Below are 19026 nucleotides of genomic sequence, written 5' to 3'. Positions count from 1 at the left end.
TCATTGTTTGTCATACTTTTCTGCTTATTTGTCACTGAATTTGTCACTGAAAGTACTAATTATTGTCACAAAAGTTGTCATGGAGAGAAGAGGACCAAGGCGCAGCGGGTTTGTGGATACTCATAGTTTAATAAAAAAAAAGAGTAAAGCATCCACGGTGAAAAAACAATAAACTAGACAGCAGCAACAGTTTTACAGGCTCTACAAACGCAGTGCAAAAACAACCACCCACAACCCCAACGAAAAACACACACACCTATATAGGACTTCCAATCAAAGGCAACTCAACACACCTGCCTTCAATTGGAAGTCCCAATCAACAACACAAACATTCACACACACAAAACTGCCACGTCCTGACCCCAAAACTAATACAATAGCTCCATCTGCTGGTCAGGACGTGACAGTACCCCCCCCTCAAGGTGCAGACCCCGGAATGCACCTACCAACAGAAAACACCAACAAAAAACCCATAAACAATAACCCCTAAACAATAAGGGAGGGAAAGGAGGGTGGCTGCCGTCACCAACGGCACTGTGCTACACCCTCCCTCCCCAACCCACCTATCCTGGAGGTGGCTCAGGTGCAGGACGTGGACCTTGCTCCACCTTCGGCGTCGCCCACTTTGGTGGCGCTGCTAGCTGCGCCTGGCAGATGGGCAACTTGGGCTGACCCTGGCAGACGGACCACTCGGGCTGGGCCGGAGGACAGGAGGGCCACTCGGGCTGGGCCGGAGGACAGAGCCGGAGGAAAGCTATTTTTGGGCCGGAGGAAAGCTATTTTAAAATCTGACATAGCGATTGCATAAAGGAGTTCTGTATCTATAATTCTTAAAATAATTGTTATGTTTTTTGTGAACGTTTATCTTGAGTAATTTAGTAAATTCACCGGAAGTTTGTGGTGGGTATGCTAGTTCTGAACGTCACATGCTAATGTAAAAAGCTGGTTTTTGATACAAATATGAACTTGATTGAACAAAACATGCATGTATTGTATAACATAATGTCCTAGGAGTGTCATCTGATGAAGATCATCAAAGGTTAGTGCTGCATTTAGCTGTGGTTTTGGTTTTTGTGACATTATATGCTATCTTGAAAAATGGGTTTGTGATTATTTCTGGCTGGGTACTCTCCTGACATAATCTAATGTTTTGCTTTCGTTGTAAAGCCTTTTTGAAATCGGACAATGTGGTTAGATAAAGGAGAGTCTTGTCTTTAAAATGGTGTAAAATAGTCATATGTTTGAAAAATTGAAGTTTTGGGATTTTTGAGGAGTTTGTAATTCGCACCACGCCCTATCATTGGATATTGGAGCGGTGTTCCGCTAGCGGAACATCTAGATGTAAGAGGTTAAATCGGGTACGTGTTTTATCCGGCCGTGAAAATACTGCCCCCTAGCCCCAACAGGTTAACTAGAAAGTCGGGGAACCACAAAAGAGTGTTTATAGAGCTGTTATCTTCCGAATAAACTCTTAAAGACCTAGTAATATTTTACATCAACAGCAGTCAATATTAATCGTCACCTTATTTCAGTCTCACCAGAAAGTTGTAAATTCTTGAACCCTGGCTAACAAGTTGAATCAGCAATATAAATTTTGGTTTAATTATTTATTTACTATATACCTAAATTATCACACAGAATTACATATACACAGAATGCAAATTATGTCATACAGAAAACGTCTCTGGTGGATGGAGCCGACATGACGGCTGGTTACACAAAGGAAAGGGGGTTGGGTTTGAGTGAAAGAGCGGGAAGACTGAGGAACAAAGGGAGAAGCTATGCTATCGTAAATACAGTATCTTATGCATTCTCAATTACCGCCCATTTGGAAAAGGAAAATGCAATAAATATTTACTCTGAGCTGCGCTTCGGTAGGTTGGTCGTAGATGCTGGCCGTGTTGCCCAACAGAGATCTTCCTGTCCTCAGAAGAATGTCTCTGGTGGTAAATTGGATACGTTGTAGTATCATCGTTGTGTGTTAGACTGGATCCATCGTCCATCCTTTCCTAGCCCACGTTTACAGTGGCCGCCGCTAACTCAAATGCTAGGAGGTATCACTTATGTAGTGAATAAGAGTTCAAAGTTCATACCATTCGCAACCAAAGCACACGCTGAGGTTGGCTTAGTTCTGTAGTTGACATGTTAGTCCTTTTAACGTGGAGCCGTCACCCTCACTTCCTCGGAACAGCTTATTATCTGAGTCCTTTTAATGTGAGGCTACAGGCCTCGTGTACTCGGAACAGAAAGTTATATATTTTTAAAGGGCTTATATAGTGGAGGGAGAGAAGGGTGTTTTTCATAGTTTATAACCAATGTATCTTCACAGGGGCGGGCCACTGATTGAGCAGAGCTCTAACCTTATGAAAACCCAATTCTCTCATTTGGAAGCTAAGATTACATTTAATCTTTTCACAAATAGTTTCATATTTAAACATTTAAATTGCTCAACAATTCCATGTGAATATGATAACTAGAATGTGTAGACTTTCCAGGATACAGTTTGTCATCCTATCATTAATAAGAATGTCTCAGATGACAACCGAACTGACATCATATTCATTAAGTACCAACGCATATTTTCAACTGGTTGGATTACCGAAATATGGTTCCTTTCCCCCCATCTTTTGATGTTCCCCGACTCTCTATGTTTAACAAAGGCTTTTCAAGAGTCCTTCAGTAGAGTCAAGAGAGGAAAGGGAGAAAGGTATTTAAAGGGGGGTCATAAACCTTACCCACAGGCCAACGTCATGACACTGACCATCCTACCGATCCACGACTTCGGTGATGTCATTTACAAAACAGCCTCCAACACTCTACTCAACAAACTGGATGCAGTCTATCACAGTGCCATCCATTTTGTCACCAAAGCCCCATATACCACCCACCACTGCGACCTGTATGCTCTCGTTGGCTGGCCCTCGCTTCATACTCGTCGCCAAACCCAGTGGCTCCAGGTCATCTACAAGTCTCTGCTAGGTAAAGCCCCGCCTTATCTCAGCTCACTGGTCACCATAGCAGCACCCACCTGTAGCAAGCGCTCCAGCAGGTATATCTCACTGGTCACCCCCAAAGCCAATTCTTCCTTTGGCCGCCTCTCCTTCCAGTTCTCTGCTGCCAATGACTGGAACGAACTGCAAAAATCTCTGAAGCTGGAGACTCTTACCTTTCTCACTAGCTTTAAGCACCAGCTGTCAGAGCAGCTCACAGATCACTGCACCTGTACATAGCTCATCTGTAAATAGCCTATCCAATCTACCTCATCCTCATACTGTATTTATTTATTTATTTTGCTCCTTTGCACCCCAATATCTTAACTTGCACATTCATCTTCTGCACATCCTACCATTCCAGTGTTTAATTTCTATATTGTAATTACTTTGCCACTGTGGCCTTACCTCTCTTATCCTACCTCATTTGCACATTGTGTATATAGATTTTTGTACTGTATTATTGATTGTATGTTTGTTTATTCTATTTGTAACTCTGTGTTGTTGTTTGTGTCAAACTGCTTTGCTTTATCTTGGCCAGGTCGCAGTTGTAAATGAGAACTTGTTCTCAACTAGCTTACCTGGTTAAATAAAGGTGAAATAAAAAAATTCAAAAATTTAAAAACTCGGAGTGTGGTGTCAGGAAAACAACCTCTTACTCAATGTCAACAAAACAAAGGAGATGATCGTAGACTTCAGGAAACAGCAGAGGGAGTACCCCTCTATCAACATCAATGGGACAGTAGTGGAGAAGGTGGAAAGTTTTAAGTTCCTCGGTGTACACATCACAGACAAACTGAAATGGTCCACCCACATAGACTGCGTGGTGAAGAAGGCGCAACAGCGCCTCTTCAGAAATTTGGCTTGTCACCTAAAACCCTGGCAAAGTTTTACAGATGCACAATTGAGTGCATCCTGTCGGGGTACGGCAATTGCACTGCCCTCAACCGCAAGGCTATACAGAGGGTGGTGCGGTCTGCACAACGCATCACCGGGGGAAAACTACCTGCCCTCCAGGACACTTACAGCACCCGATGTCACAGGAAGGCCAAAAAGATCATCAAGGACAACAACCACACAAGCCACTGCCTGTTCACCCCGCTATCATCCAGAAGGCGACGTCAGTACAGGTGGGACCGAGAGACTGAAAACCTGCTTCTATCTCAAGACCATCAGACTGTTAAACAGCCATCACTAACACAGAGAGGCTGCTGCCTACATACAGACTGAAATCATTGGCCACTTTAATAAATGGATCACTAATCACTTTAAATAGTGCCACTCTAATAATGTTCACTTATCTTACATTACTGATCTCATATGTATATACTGTATCTTATACAATCTATTGCATCTTGCCTATGCCACTCAGTCATCACTCATCCATATATTTACATGTACATTTTCTTATTCCATCCCTTTAGATTTGTGTGTATTAGGTAGTTGTTGTGGAATTGTTAGATTCCACAACAACGAGCTGAAATGAGCCACTTACGATTCCCCACATGGCAGTTTCTTGTCATTGTTGCTAGCTATCTGGCCATGCAAAATCACAACAACAAACTGCCCCATTGAGGCATGCACATCATTTTTGTGATGATCTCAGCTGAACAGTCTATACTATCCAAGCAGAAGATACTGTATGTGTGATAAATGCGTTGTTTGCTCTATAACCCCTTTAGTTGATATGCCTTGCGACCGTGATATATAGACCTAAGGCCGAGACACTAAGAAGATACAGTGGCAGAATAAATTCAATAACACCTTTGTTTACCGGAGAGCAACCTCTGTCCGGTGAAGTCCACAAAGCATATTGCATGTAAAAAACAGTTACATGACCTACAGCATGGTCAAGCAAGTAAATGTTTCCACATTTTTTGGACTACTAAACAACTCTTTATTTAGAATCACGGAGAGTTACTGCAAGCCTCAAAGAAGACAGGAGCTGCCTCCACTTTTCTAACACCATTTCAACTTCATCAACATCATCAAATCACCTATGCTTAGTCTAATACAGTGACAACTAAGAGATACCAAAAACAATTGTGTCTAATCAACATGAGCTAAATATGATGTGTCTGTCTATGTTTCTGATTTCTCTCTCTCTGTGTGTGTGTGTGTGTGTGTGTGTGTGTGTGTGTGTGTGTGTGTGTGTGTGTGTGTGTGTGTGTGTGTGTGTGTGTGTGCGTGCGTGTGTGCGTGTGCATTTGTGCAAATAGAAAAAAATAACATGTTAACCCTTCTTGTAGAGAAAGGCAAATGACTTCTTCCACTCTTTCATGTTGATGAAACACGCTTTTATATTTTGCTGTCCTAGGCTACCTGGCTAAAATGCTTGAATGCTAGCCTAACTTCCTTTCATGGGCAACAATGCGCCAGGCCACTAAGTTAACATTAGCCTACTACATCTAGCTCCAAATTGAACTTCCATCCTCTCAGGCCAAGGGCACAATGTATGTTGGATCAGAATCACATTTAAAAGCATTGGCCATTATGGAGAATTAAGTAAAACCACAAGTCAAAATCCTTATCTCCATCCATGGCTAATTTAGTAAAGGTACAAAAGCTGAAGAACATACGCACATCCAGGTACTTTCCGCAGGTGCTGGAGTTGCAGGCAAACTCATGGAAAACAGAAAGGAAAACGCCTTACACTGCTGCTCATGCTCCCAGGTGATATTTATTAAAAGCTCTTTGGGCTAGGGGGCAGTATTTTCACGTCCGGATGAAAAGCGTGCCCAAAGTAAACTGCCTGTTACACAGGCCCAGAAGCTAGGATATACATATGCGTGGTAGTATTGGATAGAAAACACTCTAAAGTTTCTAAAACTGTTAAAATAATGTCTGTGAGTATAATAGAATTGATTTGTCAGGCGAAACCCCGAGCACAATCCATCCAGGGAAAAACATTTGAGGTCATTGTGTTTTCCAAGGATTTTCTATGGGAAAACTGATTTATTAGGGCCCAGATTGATTGACTAGATGTCAACAGTCTTTAGAAATTGTTTGATGTTTTTCTTTTGAGAAATGAAGAAGTAGTCCTATTCTTTCCATGTGTCACTCAGATAGACCCAAGTCTTTTGGTGCATGTGAACAGGAGCGCTCCTCGTTATTTTTCTACGGTTTTGGAAACAGTTTATCCCGTCTTAAATTTGAGTGATTATTTACATTTTAGGGTACCTGAGGTTGGATTAGAAACGTTGTTTGAAATGTTTGGACCAAGTTTACAGGTAACATATTAGATACTTTGTAGTCATGTTGGGCGAGTTGGAACCAGTGTATTTCTGAATCAAACGCGCCAAATAAATGGACATTTTGGGTATATAAAGAAGGAATTAATCGAACAAAATGACCATTCATTGTGTCACGGAGACATTTGGGATTGCAAAAAGATGAAGAGCTTCAAAGGTAAGGCATTTATTATATTGCTATTTCTGACTTTCGTGTCGCACCTGCCTGGTTGCAAAATGGTTTTCATGTTTTTGTATGCGGGGAGCTGTCCTCAGATAATCGCATGGTGTGCTTTTCCTGTAAAGCCTTTTTGAAATCTGACACAGTGGCTGGATTAACAAGAAGTTAAGCTTTATTTTGATGTACTACACTTGTATTTATATGCATGTTAAATATTTATATTTCTGTAGTTTGAATTTGGCGCTGCAATTTCACCTGATGTTGTCAAATCTATCCCGGTAACGGGATTCGAGCGGGATTCGAGCTTAAGGGATCCCTAAGAGGTTTTAAACAATTTAAAGGCAATGCTACCAAATAATAATTGAGTGTATGTAAACTTCTGACCCACTGGGAATGTGATGAAAGAAATAAAATCTGAAATAAATCATTGTCTCTACTATTATTCTGACATTTCACATTCTTAAAATAAAGTGGTGATCCTAACTGACCTAAAACAGGGAATTTTTACTAGGATTAAATGTCAGCAATTGTGAAACTGAGTTTAAATGCATTTGGCTAAGGTGAATGTAAACTTCTGACTTCAACTGTTTATGCTATCTAACTACCCAATGGTTATTGTCTTGATTATTCACTTCATTCTTAGCTTAGCTAAATGGTATAGTTGTTGTGCGTTCTCAATGGACATTTTTAATTCGGATGCTTTGTAAATTCGGCCAACTTTGAATCATGCCGCATTGAAACAATCGCTAATGTCACATCGTTCGTCGGAAAGAGTGGACCAAAGTGCAGCGTGTGTATCGTTTCACGTATTTTATTGAACTGTGAAACTATGCAAGATACACAAATAAACTAAAGAACAAAAACAACAAACCGTGACGAAGAGATGCAACATACACTAACTCAAAAACAATCTCCCACAAACCCAGGTGGGAAAAACAACTACTTAAGTATGATCTCCAATTAGAGACAACGATGACCAGCTGCCTCTAATTGGAGATCATCCCAAAAAACAACAACATAGAAATACAAAAACTAGAACATAACAACATAGAAAATCTAAACTAGTAAAACCCCGTCATGCCCTGACCTACTCTACCATAGAAAATAACAGCTTTCTGTGGTCAGGACATGACAGTACCCCTCCCCCCTAAAGGTGCGGACTCCGAACGCAACCTAAAAAAAAAAAGAAAAAAAAAAGGGAGGGTTAGGGTGGGTGACTAATGTCGGTGGCGGCTCTGGTGCAGGACGAAGAACCTTCTCATCCCGCGGATCCTCCAGCAGAGGAGGCGGCTCCGGTTCGGGGCGTAACCCCCGCTACGCCCGCTGATCCCTCCGCTTTTGTGTCACCGGACCCTGGATCGTCACCGAAGGACCTGGACCATGGATCATCCCCGGAGGTTCCGGATTGCAGACTGCCGCTGGAGGTTCCGGACTGCAGACCGCCGCTGGAGGCTCCGGACTGGAGGACGTCGCTGGAGGCTCCGGACTGGAGGACGTCGCTGGAGGCTCCGGACTGGAGGCCGTCGCTGGAGGCTCCGGACTGGAGGCCGTCGCTGGAGGCTCCGGACTGGGGGCCGTCGCTGGAGGCTCCGGACTGTGGGCCGTCGCTGGAGGCTCCGGACTGTGGGCCGTCGCTGGAGGCTCCGGACTGTGGGCCGTCGCTGGAAGCTCCGGACTGTGGGCCGTCTCAGGAGGTTCCGGACTGTGGGCCGTCTCAGGAGGTTCCGGACTGTGGGCCGTCTCAGGAGGTTCCGAACTGTGGGCCGTCTCAGGAGGTTCCGAACTGTGGGCCGTCTCAGGAGGTTCCGGACTGTGGGCCGTCTCAGGAGGTTCCGGACTGTGGGCCGTCTCAGGAGGTGTGTGTGTGTGTGAGTTCGCTAATTCTCTCTATGTCCATTCAGAAAGTTTCCTAAAGTGGCCTGTCTTGTAAAAATGTGTAAGCAAGTTATGATGCAATGAATGACAACAGGTGCCAGTTTTGCATTTCTTTTCTCTCATTAAATGTGATGCAACTGAAGAAAACGCAGCTCAATTGAATCTTGTATGCGACTATTTGCCATATTATTATTTCTCTCTCTCATTACAGAGTCCTCTCTAGTCACTTTCAACAACATAATCTTGCATTGACACTGCCTTCTCACAAGGGAATTACTGCAGCAGGTCGTGACAGTATTGTTTATTGTTATTCTTAAAATTCTAATTCTATATTGCGACAAATATGTTCTCACCCCATGCTCCATAACGTTGTCATAGCAAATATTAATGTTACCAATCAGCAACTGCACCGTAAATCCGGCTTGAATGTTGAGCTTGCCGAAAGGCTAGTCTCTTTGACAATGACAAGGAGTGGAATGTTAGCTAAAGAGATTGGCACTCAGGCTACTGTGCTGTACCTTTCCACAACTTTGTCCCAGAGTTCATTTACAAGCTCCTTTGTGTTCATTGTTGAGTGTTTGCTCTGCAATTCAATATCCCGTAGAGGGAACCAACAGGAACTGCTGAATGTATCCTGAAATTATGCGAATCACTACAATTTAACACAGGTGGAGGCCAATTAACTTGGTGTGTGATTGTTCAAGGCGATTGGTTAAACCTAAACTAATTTAGGATTTCTATTTTTTATTTATTTATTTATTTTTATTTCACCTTTATTTAACCAGGTAGGCAAGTTGAGAACAAGTTCTCATTTACAATTGCGACCTGGCCAAGATAAAGCAAAGCAGTTCGACAACATACAAAAACACAGAGTTACACATGGAGTAAAACAACATACAATCAATGATGCAGTAGAAAAAAAATAAGACTATATACAATGTGAGCAAATGATGTGAGATAATGGAGGTAAAGGCAAAAAAATGCCATGGTGGCAAAGTAAATAAAGTATGGCAAGAAAAAAACACTGGAATGGTAGATTTGTAGTTTGAAGAAAGTTAAAAGTTTAAATATAAATATAAATAATATGGTGCAAAGGAGCAAAATAAATAAAATAAATAAATACAGTAGGGGAAAAGGTAGTAGTTTGGGCTCAATTAAAGATGGGCTATGTACAGGTGCAGAGATCTGTGAGCTGCTCTGACAGCAGGTGCTTAAAGCTAGTGAGGGAGATAAGTGTTTCCAGTTTTAGAGATTTTTGTAGTTCGTTCCAATCATTGGCAGCTGAGAACTGGAAGGAGAGACGACCAAAGGAGGAGTTGGCTTTAGGGGTGACCAGAGAGATATACCTGCTGGAGCGCGTGCTACAGGTGGGTGCTGCTATGGTGACCAGTGAGCGGAGATAAGGGGGGACTTTACCTAGCAGGGTCTTGTAGATGACCTGGAGCCAATGTGTTTGGCGACGATGATGAAGTGAAGGCCAGCCAACGAGAGCATACAGGTCGCAGTGGTGGGTTGTATATGGGGCTTTGGTGACAAAACGGATGGCACTGTGATAGACTGCATCCAGCTTGTTGAGTAGGGTATTGGAGGCTATTTTGTAAATGACATCGCCGAAGTCGAGGATTGGTAGGATGGTCAGTTTTACGAGGGTATGTTTGGCAGCATGAGTGAAGGATGCTTTGTTGCGAAATAGGAAGCCAATTCTAGATTTCACTTTGGATTGGAGATGATTGATGTGAGTCTGGAAGGAGAGTTTACAGTCTAACCAGACACCTAGGTATTTGTAGTTGTCCACAAATTCTAAGTTAGAACCGTCCAGAGAAGTGATGCTGGATGGGCGGGCAGGTGCAGGCAGCGATCGGTTGAAGAGCATACATTTAGTTTTACTTGTGTTTAGGAGCAGTTGGAGACCACGGAAGGAGAGTTGAATGGCATTGAAGCTCGTCTGGAGGGTTGTTAACACAGTGTCCAAAGAAGGGCCAGAAGTATACAGAATGGTGTCGTCTGCGTAGAGGTGGATCAGAGATTCACCAGCAGCAAGAGCGACATCATTTATGTATACAGAGAAAAGAGTTGGCCCAAGAATTGAACCCTGTGGTACCCCCATAGAGACTGCCAGAGGTCCAGACAGTAGGCCCTCCGATTTGACACACTGAACTCTGTCAGAGAAGTAGTTGGTGAACCAGGCGACGCAATCGTTTGAGAAACCAAGGCTACTAAGTCTGCCGATGAGGATGTGGTGATTAACAGAGTCAAAAGCTTTGGCCAGGTCAATGAATACGGCAGCACAGTAATGTTTCTTATCGATGGCGGTTACGATGTCGTTTAGGACCTTGAGCGTGGCTGAGGTGCACCCATGACCAGCTCTGAAACCAGATTGCATAGCGGAGAGGGTGCGGTGGGATTCAAAATAGTCGGTAATCTGTTTGTTGACTTGGCTTTCGAAGACCTTAGAAAGGCAGGGTAGGATGGATATAGGTCTGTAGCAACTTGGGTCAAGAGTGTCACCTCCTTTGAAGAGGGGGATGACAGCAGCTGCTTTCCAATCTATGGGAATCTCAGACGACACGAAAGAGAGGTTGAACAGGCTAGTAATAGGGGTTGCAATAATTTCGGCAGATAATTTTAGAAAGAAAGGGTCCAGATTGTCAAGCCCAGCTGATTTGTAGGGGTCCAGATTTTGCAGCTCTTTCAGAACATCAGCTGAATGGATTTGGGAGAAGGAGAAATGGGGGAGGCTTGGGCGAGTAGCTGTGGGGGGTGCAGTGCTGTTGAATGCAGTAGGGGTAGTTAGGTGGAAAGCATGGCCAGCCGTAGAAAAATGCTTATTGAAATTCTCAATTATAGTGGGCTTATCGGTGGTGACAGAGTTTCCTATCCTCAGTGCAGTGGGCAGTTGGGAGGAGGTGTTCTTATTCTCCATGGACTTTACAATGTCCCAGAACTTTTTAGAGTTGGAGTTGCACGAAGCAAATTTCTGTTTGAAAAAGCTAGCCTTGGCGTTTCTAACTGCCTGTGTGTATTGGTTTCTAACTTCCCTAAAAAGTTGCATATCGCGGGGGCAGTTCGATGCTAATGCAGAACGCCACAGGATATTTTTGTGTTGGTTAAGGGCAGTCAGGTCTGGGGAGAACCAAGGGCTATATCTGTTCCTGGTTCTAAATTTCTTGAAAGGGGCATGCTTATTTAAGATGGAGAGGAAGGCATTTTTAAAAAATAACCAGGCATCCTCTACTGACGGGATGAGGTCAATATCCTTCCAGGATACCAGGGCCAGGTCGATTAGAAAGGCTTGCTCGTTGAAATGTTTCAGGGAGCGTTTGACAGTGATGAGTGGAGGTCGTTTGACCGCTGACCCATTACGGGTGCAGGCAATGAGGCAGTGATCGCTGAGATCTTGGTTGAAAACAGCAGAGGTGTAATTAGAGGGCACATTGGTTAGGATGATATCTATGAGGGTGCCAGTGTTTGCGGATATGGGGTTGTACCTGGTGGGTTCATTAATAATTTGTGTGAGATTGAGGGCATCAAGCTTGGATTGTAGAATGGCTGGGGTGTTAAGCATGTCCCAGTTTAGGTCGCCTAGTAGCACAAGCTCTGAAGATAGGGGGGTGTACACTTATCCAACCAAGCTATTTCAGTCTGTATTAGGTGTGCATGCAAAGCAGTGCTCAACTCTAGATTTCTTACATACTGATATTATTATTTGATTTATTCTTCTCGCGCTATCGCTTAAATGACATAAACTATTGACATGAAACCAACTTCCAAATGTGCAGACTGCCCCAACGTAGATTGCTTGATAAAATCATTATTACATTATTTATACGTTTTGTACTACAACAATATGTAAATGAGATCCCTCAATGAGCCCCCAAAGCATTTCAATAGCAATAAAAGTGCCTTAGACTTACATGGGAAAAACTTTGACATTTTTGGGCGTGTATCTACTCTTACACCATTTAAAATTGTCCTACTCCTTTGCCAATTATGCTATAAGACCAACTTTAAAACAATAAAGCTATCCTAACTTCAAATTCTTCAAGATCTTTATCAACTTTAACTATACACATTTACGCATAATATAAATCACCAACAGTAACTCTTGAACCGTTCAATCTAGAGACACCAAACCAACTTGGTTATGTTCAGTCTATCATAACTTCAAATTCTTAACTTTTATCAACTATAATTATATAAATGTGCATGAATTTCCATAAAATAACCAAACAACAGCAACTCTTGAACCATTCAAACTAGAGACAGCAAATCAGCTTTCACATGTTCAGGCAATCCTAACTTAAAATTCTTAAAAACTTGTATCAACGATAACAATACAAATGTACATACGTTTGCATAAATAACTTACCAACAGTAACTCTTGAACCGTTCAAGCTAGAGATACTAAATCAACTTCCTCATGTTCAGACTATGCTAACTTTAAATTCTTTACTACTTTTAACTCTTAGGGCTAGGGGGCCGTATTTTCACGGCCGGATGAACAGGTTAAACAGGTTACTACTCTGTCCCAGAAACTAGAATCTGCATATTATTAGTAGATTTGGATAGAAAACACTCTGACGTTTCTAAAACTGTTTGAATGGTGTCTGTGAGTATAACAGAACTCATATGGCAGGCAAAAACCTGAGAAAAAGTCAAGCAGGAAGTGGAAAATCTGAGGTTGTAGTTCTTTCAAGTGATTGCCTTGACTGTATATAGGGACTTAGGGTTCATTTTGCACTTCCTAAAGCTTCCACTAGATGTCAGCAGTCTTTAGAACGGTATTTGAAGATTCTATGGTGAATTTGAAGGGAATACCAGCTGTGGTAAACTGGTGTCCCATTATAAGGTATGGGCTCAAGTCACGCGCAATGACTTGGGAGCGAGCTGAGTTCATATTCACTCCTAAAGAGAATGGATAGGTCCGGTTGGAATTTTATTCAAGGTATATGATAAAAACAACCTAAAGATTGATTCTATACATCGTTTGACATGTTTCTACAAACTGTAGTATAACTTTTTTGACTTTTCGTCTGGACTAAGTAAGCACGCGCGCAGTGGATTTGGATAGTGAACCTAACGCACGAACAAAATGGATTATTTGGAAATAAATATGAACTTTATCGAACATTTATTGTAGAGCTGGAATTCCTGGGAGTGCCTTCTGATGAAGATAATCAAAGGTAAGTGAATATTTATAACGTAATTTCCTAGTTTTATTGACTCCAAGATGGCGGGTTTCTGTTTGCTAGTTGTTAGTGTCATCTGGGCTGTACTCAGATTATTGCAAATTGTGCTTTCGCCGTGAACCTTTTTTGAAATCTGACAAAGCGGTAGCATTTAGGAGAAGTGTATCTATAATTCTGTGCATAACACTTCTATATTGATCAATGTTTACGATGAGAATTTACGTACTATGTGTGCTCATTGTGCTCATTCATCAGAGGTTTGGAGGGAAAACATTTCTAAACATTACGCGCCAATGTAAAATGCTGTTTTTGGATATAAATATGAACTTTATCGAGCAAAACATACATGTATTGTGTAACATAATGTCCTAGGAGTGTCATCTGATGAAGATCGTCAAAGGTTAGTGCTTCATTTAGCTGTGTTTTGGGTTTTTGTGATGCATCTAGTTGCTTGGAAAATGGCTGTGCGGTGTTTCTTGTGAAGTTTATGTCCTAACGTAATCTAATTTTATGTTTTCGCCGTAAAGCCTTTTTGAAATCGGAGAATGTGGTTAGATTAACGAGAAGTTTATCTTTAAAATGGTGTAAAATAGTTGATTGTTTGAGTAAATGGAATTATGAGATTTTAGCTGTTTTAAATTTGGCGCTCTGATTTTCCACTGGCTGTTGTCAAAATCAATCCCGTTAACGGGATAAGAATGGGAAGGGGTCACCAACAGGTTACAACTATACAAATGTACACACATTTGCATAAATAACTCACCAAACAGTAACTGTTGAACCGTTCAGGCTAGAGACACCGAACCAACTTTCTCATGTTCAGTCTTTCATAACTTCAAATTCTTCAAAACTTTAATCAACTACAATTATAAACATTAGCATAGATTAGCATAAAAGAACCAAACAACAGTAACTATTGAACTGTTTAAGCTAGAGACACCAAACACACTTTCACGTGTTCAGGCTATCCAAAATTCTTTCAAACTTTTATCTACTAAAACAATACAAATGTACATACATTTGCATAAATAACTCACCCACAGTAACTCCTGAACCGTTCAAGCTAGAGGCACCAAATCAACTTTCTCATGTCCAGTCTATCCTAACTTCCAATTCTTAAAAACGTTTATAAATTATAACTAAATACATTTACACACGTGCATAAAATAACTCACCAACAGTAACTCTTGAACTGTTCAAGCTAGAGACACCAAACCAACTTTCTCATGTTCCCTCTGACCATGGTGAAGTTATTAATTACACTTTGCATGGTGTATCAATACACCCAGTCACTACAAATATACAGGTGTCCTTTCTTACTCAGTTGCCAGAGAGGAAGGAAACCGCTCAGGGATTTCACCATGAGGCCAATGGTGACTTTAAAACAGTTACAGAGGTTAATGGCTGTGATAGGAGATAACTGAGGATGGATCAATAACATTGTAGTTACTCCACAATACTAATCTAATTGGAAGAATGAAAAGAAGGAAGCCTGTACAGAATAAATATGCCAAAACATGAATCCTACTTGCAACAAGGCACTCAAGTAATACTGCAAAAAATGTGGCAAAGCAGTTACATTTTTGTCCTGAATACAAAGTTTTATGTTTGGGACAAATCCAATACAACAAATGACTGAGTACCACTCTCCATATTTTCAAGCATAGTAATGGCTACATCATGTTATGGGTATGCTTGTAATCGTTAAGCATTTCTGAGTTAAGGATAAAAATGTAAGCTAAGCACTGGCAAAATCCTAGAGGATAAGGGCTCAGTCTGCTTTCCACCAGACACTGGGAGGTTAATTCACCTTTCAGCAGGACAATAACCTAAAACACAAGGCCAAATCTGCACTAAAGTTGCTTACCAAGAAGACAGTGAATGTTCCTGAGTGGATGAGTTACATTTTTTACTTAAATCTACTTGAAAATGTATGGCAAGACCTGGAAATGATTGTTGAGCATTGATCAACAACCAATTTGACAGAGTTTGAACAATTCTGAAAGAATAATGGGCAAATGTGGAATCCAGGTGTGGAAAGCTCTTAGAGACTTACCCAGAAAGCATCACAGCTGTAATCACAGCCAAAGGTGCTTATACAAAGTATTGACTCAGGGGTGTGAATACTTAGGTAAATCACATTTCTGTATTTCATTTACAATAAATTTGTAAACATTTCTAAAAACATGTTTTCAATATGTCATTATTGGGTATTGTGTAGATGGGCGAGAAAAAATATATTTAATCCATTTTGAATTCAGGCTGTAACACAACAAAATGTGAAAAAAATCAAGAGGTATGAATACTGAACATTGGCATAAATTAGCATGACAAAACTCACCAATAGTAACTCTTGAAGCGTTCAAGCTAGAGACACCAAACCCACTTATCCAATGAGCACTTTTTTCTCTCAAATACTTCATTACAGTTGTTGGTCATCTAGCTAGCAATTTTTTTGCCATATTAGCATAGACGTGACATGGTATCAAAAACAAGATACAACTAGCTGAAACGAGCTACATACAATTCCCCACTTGCCAGTTTCTTGTCATTGTTGCTAGCTATCTGGCCATCCAGAATCACATCATCAAACGGCCTTCTGCTCCATTGAGGCATGCACATCATTTTTGTGATGATCTCAGCTAACCCGTCTATACTATCCAAGCAGAAGATACTGTGTGTGAGAAATGCGTTGTTTGCTCTATAACCCCTTTAGTTCATATGCCTTGTGACCGTGATGTATAGGCCTAAGGCAGAGACAATAAGAATACACAGTGGCAGAATAAATTCAATCACACCTTTGATTCATCACAGTACCAGAGAGCGACCTCTGTCCGGTGAAGTCCACAAAGTATATTGCATGTAAAAAACAGTTACATGACCTACAGCATGGGCAAGCAAGTAAATGTTTCCACATTTTTTGGACTACTAAACAACTCTTTATTTAGAATCACGGAGAGTTACTGCAAGCCTCAAAGAAGACAGGAGCTGCCTCCACTTTCTAACACCATTTCAACTTCATCATCATCAACATCATCAAATCACCTATGCTTAGTCTAATACAGTGACAAAATATACCAAAAACAATTTAGTCTAATCAACATGAGCTAAATATTATGTGGCTGTCCATGTTTCTGATTTCTCTCTCTCTCTGTGTGTGTGTGTGTGTGTGTGTGTGTGTGTGTGTGTGTGTGTGTGTGTGTGTGTGTGTGTGTGTGTGTGTGTGTGTGTGTGTGTGTGTGTGTGTGTGTGTGTGTGTGTGTGCATTTGTGCAAGTAGAAAAAAACATGTTGACTTGCCCTACTTGTAGAGAAACGCCAAAGCCATTTTCCTCTCTTTCATGTTGATGAAACAGTCTATGACTCTGTGTTACGTTCCCCAGTTTCTGTGTTGTTGTGGGTTTGTATGTGTGTGTGTATTTCAGGAAATGGAATCCTGATTCCTCAAGCAGCTGATTGGTCGGCCCCATCGCTGATTGAAGCTCTGACTCTCCCTCTCGTCAGGGGAAACAGCTGGCTCTCAATTACCAGCTCTTTCTCCATCTTGATAAAAGCCAGTGTTCCTTTGTCAGAAAGAGAGCTTCTTTGTATGTCCTGTGTTGGTTGTTGGTCAGTAAAGGTTTTGTTGAAATGATTTTGTAGCCGCTCCTGCAGAGATATGTGTATGCCAATAGGACTTAGTGTTTTTGGTTATTGAAATTGTTCACTTAAAGTATTGGTGAATTATTATTTTTCATTTGTTCCTGGGGGGGAAGGGGAAGGCACCTGCGGGCATACATAACCCGTAGTATTTACTCTGTCTATGCACACTAGGTAAGACCTGGGCGGACCACCCCCTGTATTTTGGTTAGCGCGCCAGGTGGTGCTAAAGGTTAGGTAAGATGTGGGAAGGCAGGTAAGGTAGGAGAGGGAACACTTTTACTTTCTTTGCTTTGTTGCCGTCCAGCCCCTATTCCCCACATTGCCGTGTTTAGGAATAATAAATAACCTGTAAACGGTATTTTTCTTTGCCTTTGTCGTCTTTCCCCGCACCTACGATCACATACTTTTTTCACTCCATGGGGAGTTGACATGTAGCAGGGTATTGCGTTCCCTCCTCCAAGAAGTGTACGTAACACTCTGTCATACAGTACATGCTTTTAAATTGTGGTGTCCTAGGCTACCTGGCTAAAATGCTTGCTCGCTACCCTAACTTCCTTTCATTAAGATTAGCCTACTACATCTAGTTCCATATTGAACTTCCATCCTCTCAGGCCAATGTGTGAGTTTATAGTTGGATCAGAATCGCATTTGAAATCATTGACCATTATGGAAAATTAAGTGAAACCAATTTTAGCTAGCTAGTTAGCCACCGGAGGACAACAACACAACGAGACACAACAATTGAAGTTTTTTTCTGTCAACAACGTTTTGCTCTCGATGTGGTGGGACTGAGGTGAAGCCAAATCCAAACTGGCTTCCCATTCACAGTTGAGCTCACTCAGTTTAGCTCAACGCTGATTGGCTATTATTTTATACTTTTTTTTATCAAGGGAGACCAAATGGTCACTGGCTTACCTTGCATTCAATGCTACGAGTGACAATATTGTCATACTATTTTTGACCAGACATCATCAGATAGATGGCGTACACATACAGAGACAGAGGGGTGCTGTTTCACTCACTCGGATGCTTTTTCCAGTGAGATATATTCAGCCTCTTGTGAATTGAAGGACAATTATGAAACACAGAGAGATGAAAGATATATTGTTGTGTATATTTTTTTCTTATTTTCTTGGTAATTGTTTTGAGGGGAAGCCTTACTTCCCTCGACATCTATGAATATACGCCACTGCAAACCCTGCATCGTGTTGGGTGGCAGGATCCTTGTAATCCCCATGTCACTTCCTTAGATCAGGCCTATGGCTACTGGACTGTGCTGTCAGCCCGACTGCTCCTCACCTAGCTACTGGCTGGTGTTCCTATACTGTCCTATACAGAGAAACCTGACCTACTACAATGTCATGATGTCTGTCAGTCCAACATTTTTTGTGAACTGAGGAATATTACGCTGCCATTTATTTATTTCTTAAGGTTTTCTTTTGTGTTTTGTGCTAAATTGCTGTGTATATGTATGTTTGAGAGATGGGAGTGGTTTTAAAAATAATCTCTGTGGGATGTTTTTCATGAATCTTTTGGTTATATGAGGAATTTCAACATTTGTTTTGTACTATATCTAATTTGCAGCCCCATTCCCAAAGATAGTGGATGTATTTAACTTAAATGTGTTTACCACATGTTTTCACTCCCTTTTCACATTGTATTGTGCCAGTAGCAATATAGACTCTTGTATTGTGAATTCTATATGTTGTTTTGATTTTTATATGTTTATTTTGTATTACTAAACCCCAGTAGTAATAATACCTTATTGTATTACTGGTATATTTTCACCTGCCATTTGATGAGGAGTCAGTAAATAAAGGGGAAAAGATACGGATAGTCAAATAGAATAGAGAAAATATAGTTAAATGGCTTTGGGTTTGTAGAAGTATCGCAACACAAAGGTGCAATGTTAAAAAAGGT

This window comes from Salmo trutta, chromosome 16 (assembly GCF_901001165.1).
Source record: "Salmo trutta chromosome 16, fSalTru1.1, whole genome shotgun sequence".
Taxonomy (NCBI): domain Eukaryota; kingdom Metazoa; phylum Chordata; class Actinopteri; order Salmoniformes; family Salmonidae; genus Salmo; species Salmo trutta.
The sequence above is the reverse complement of the archived record's forward strand: the minus strand, read 5'-3'. Positions refer to the sequence as shown.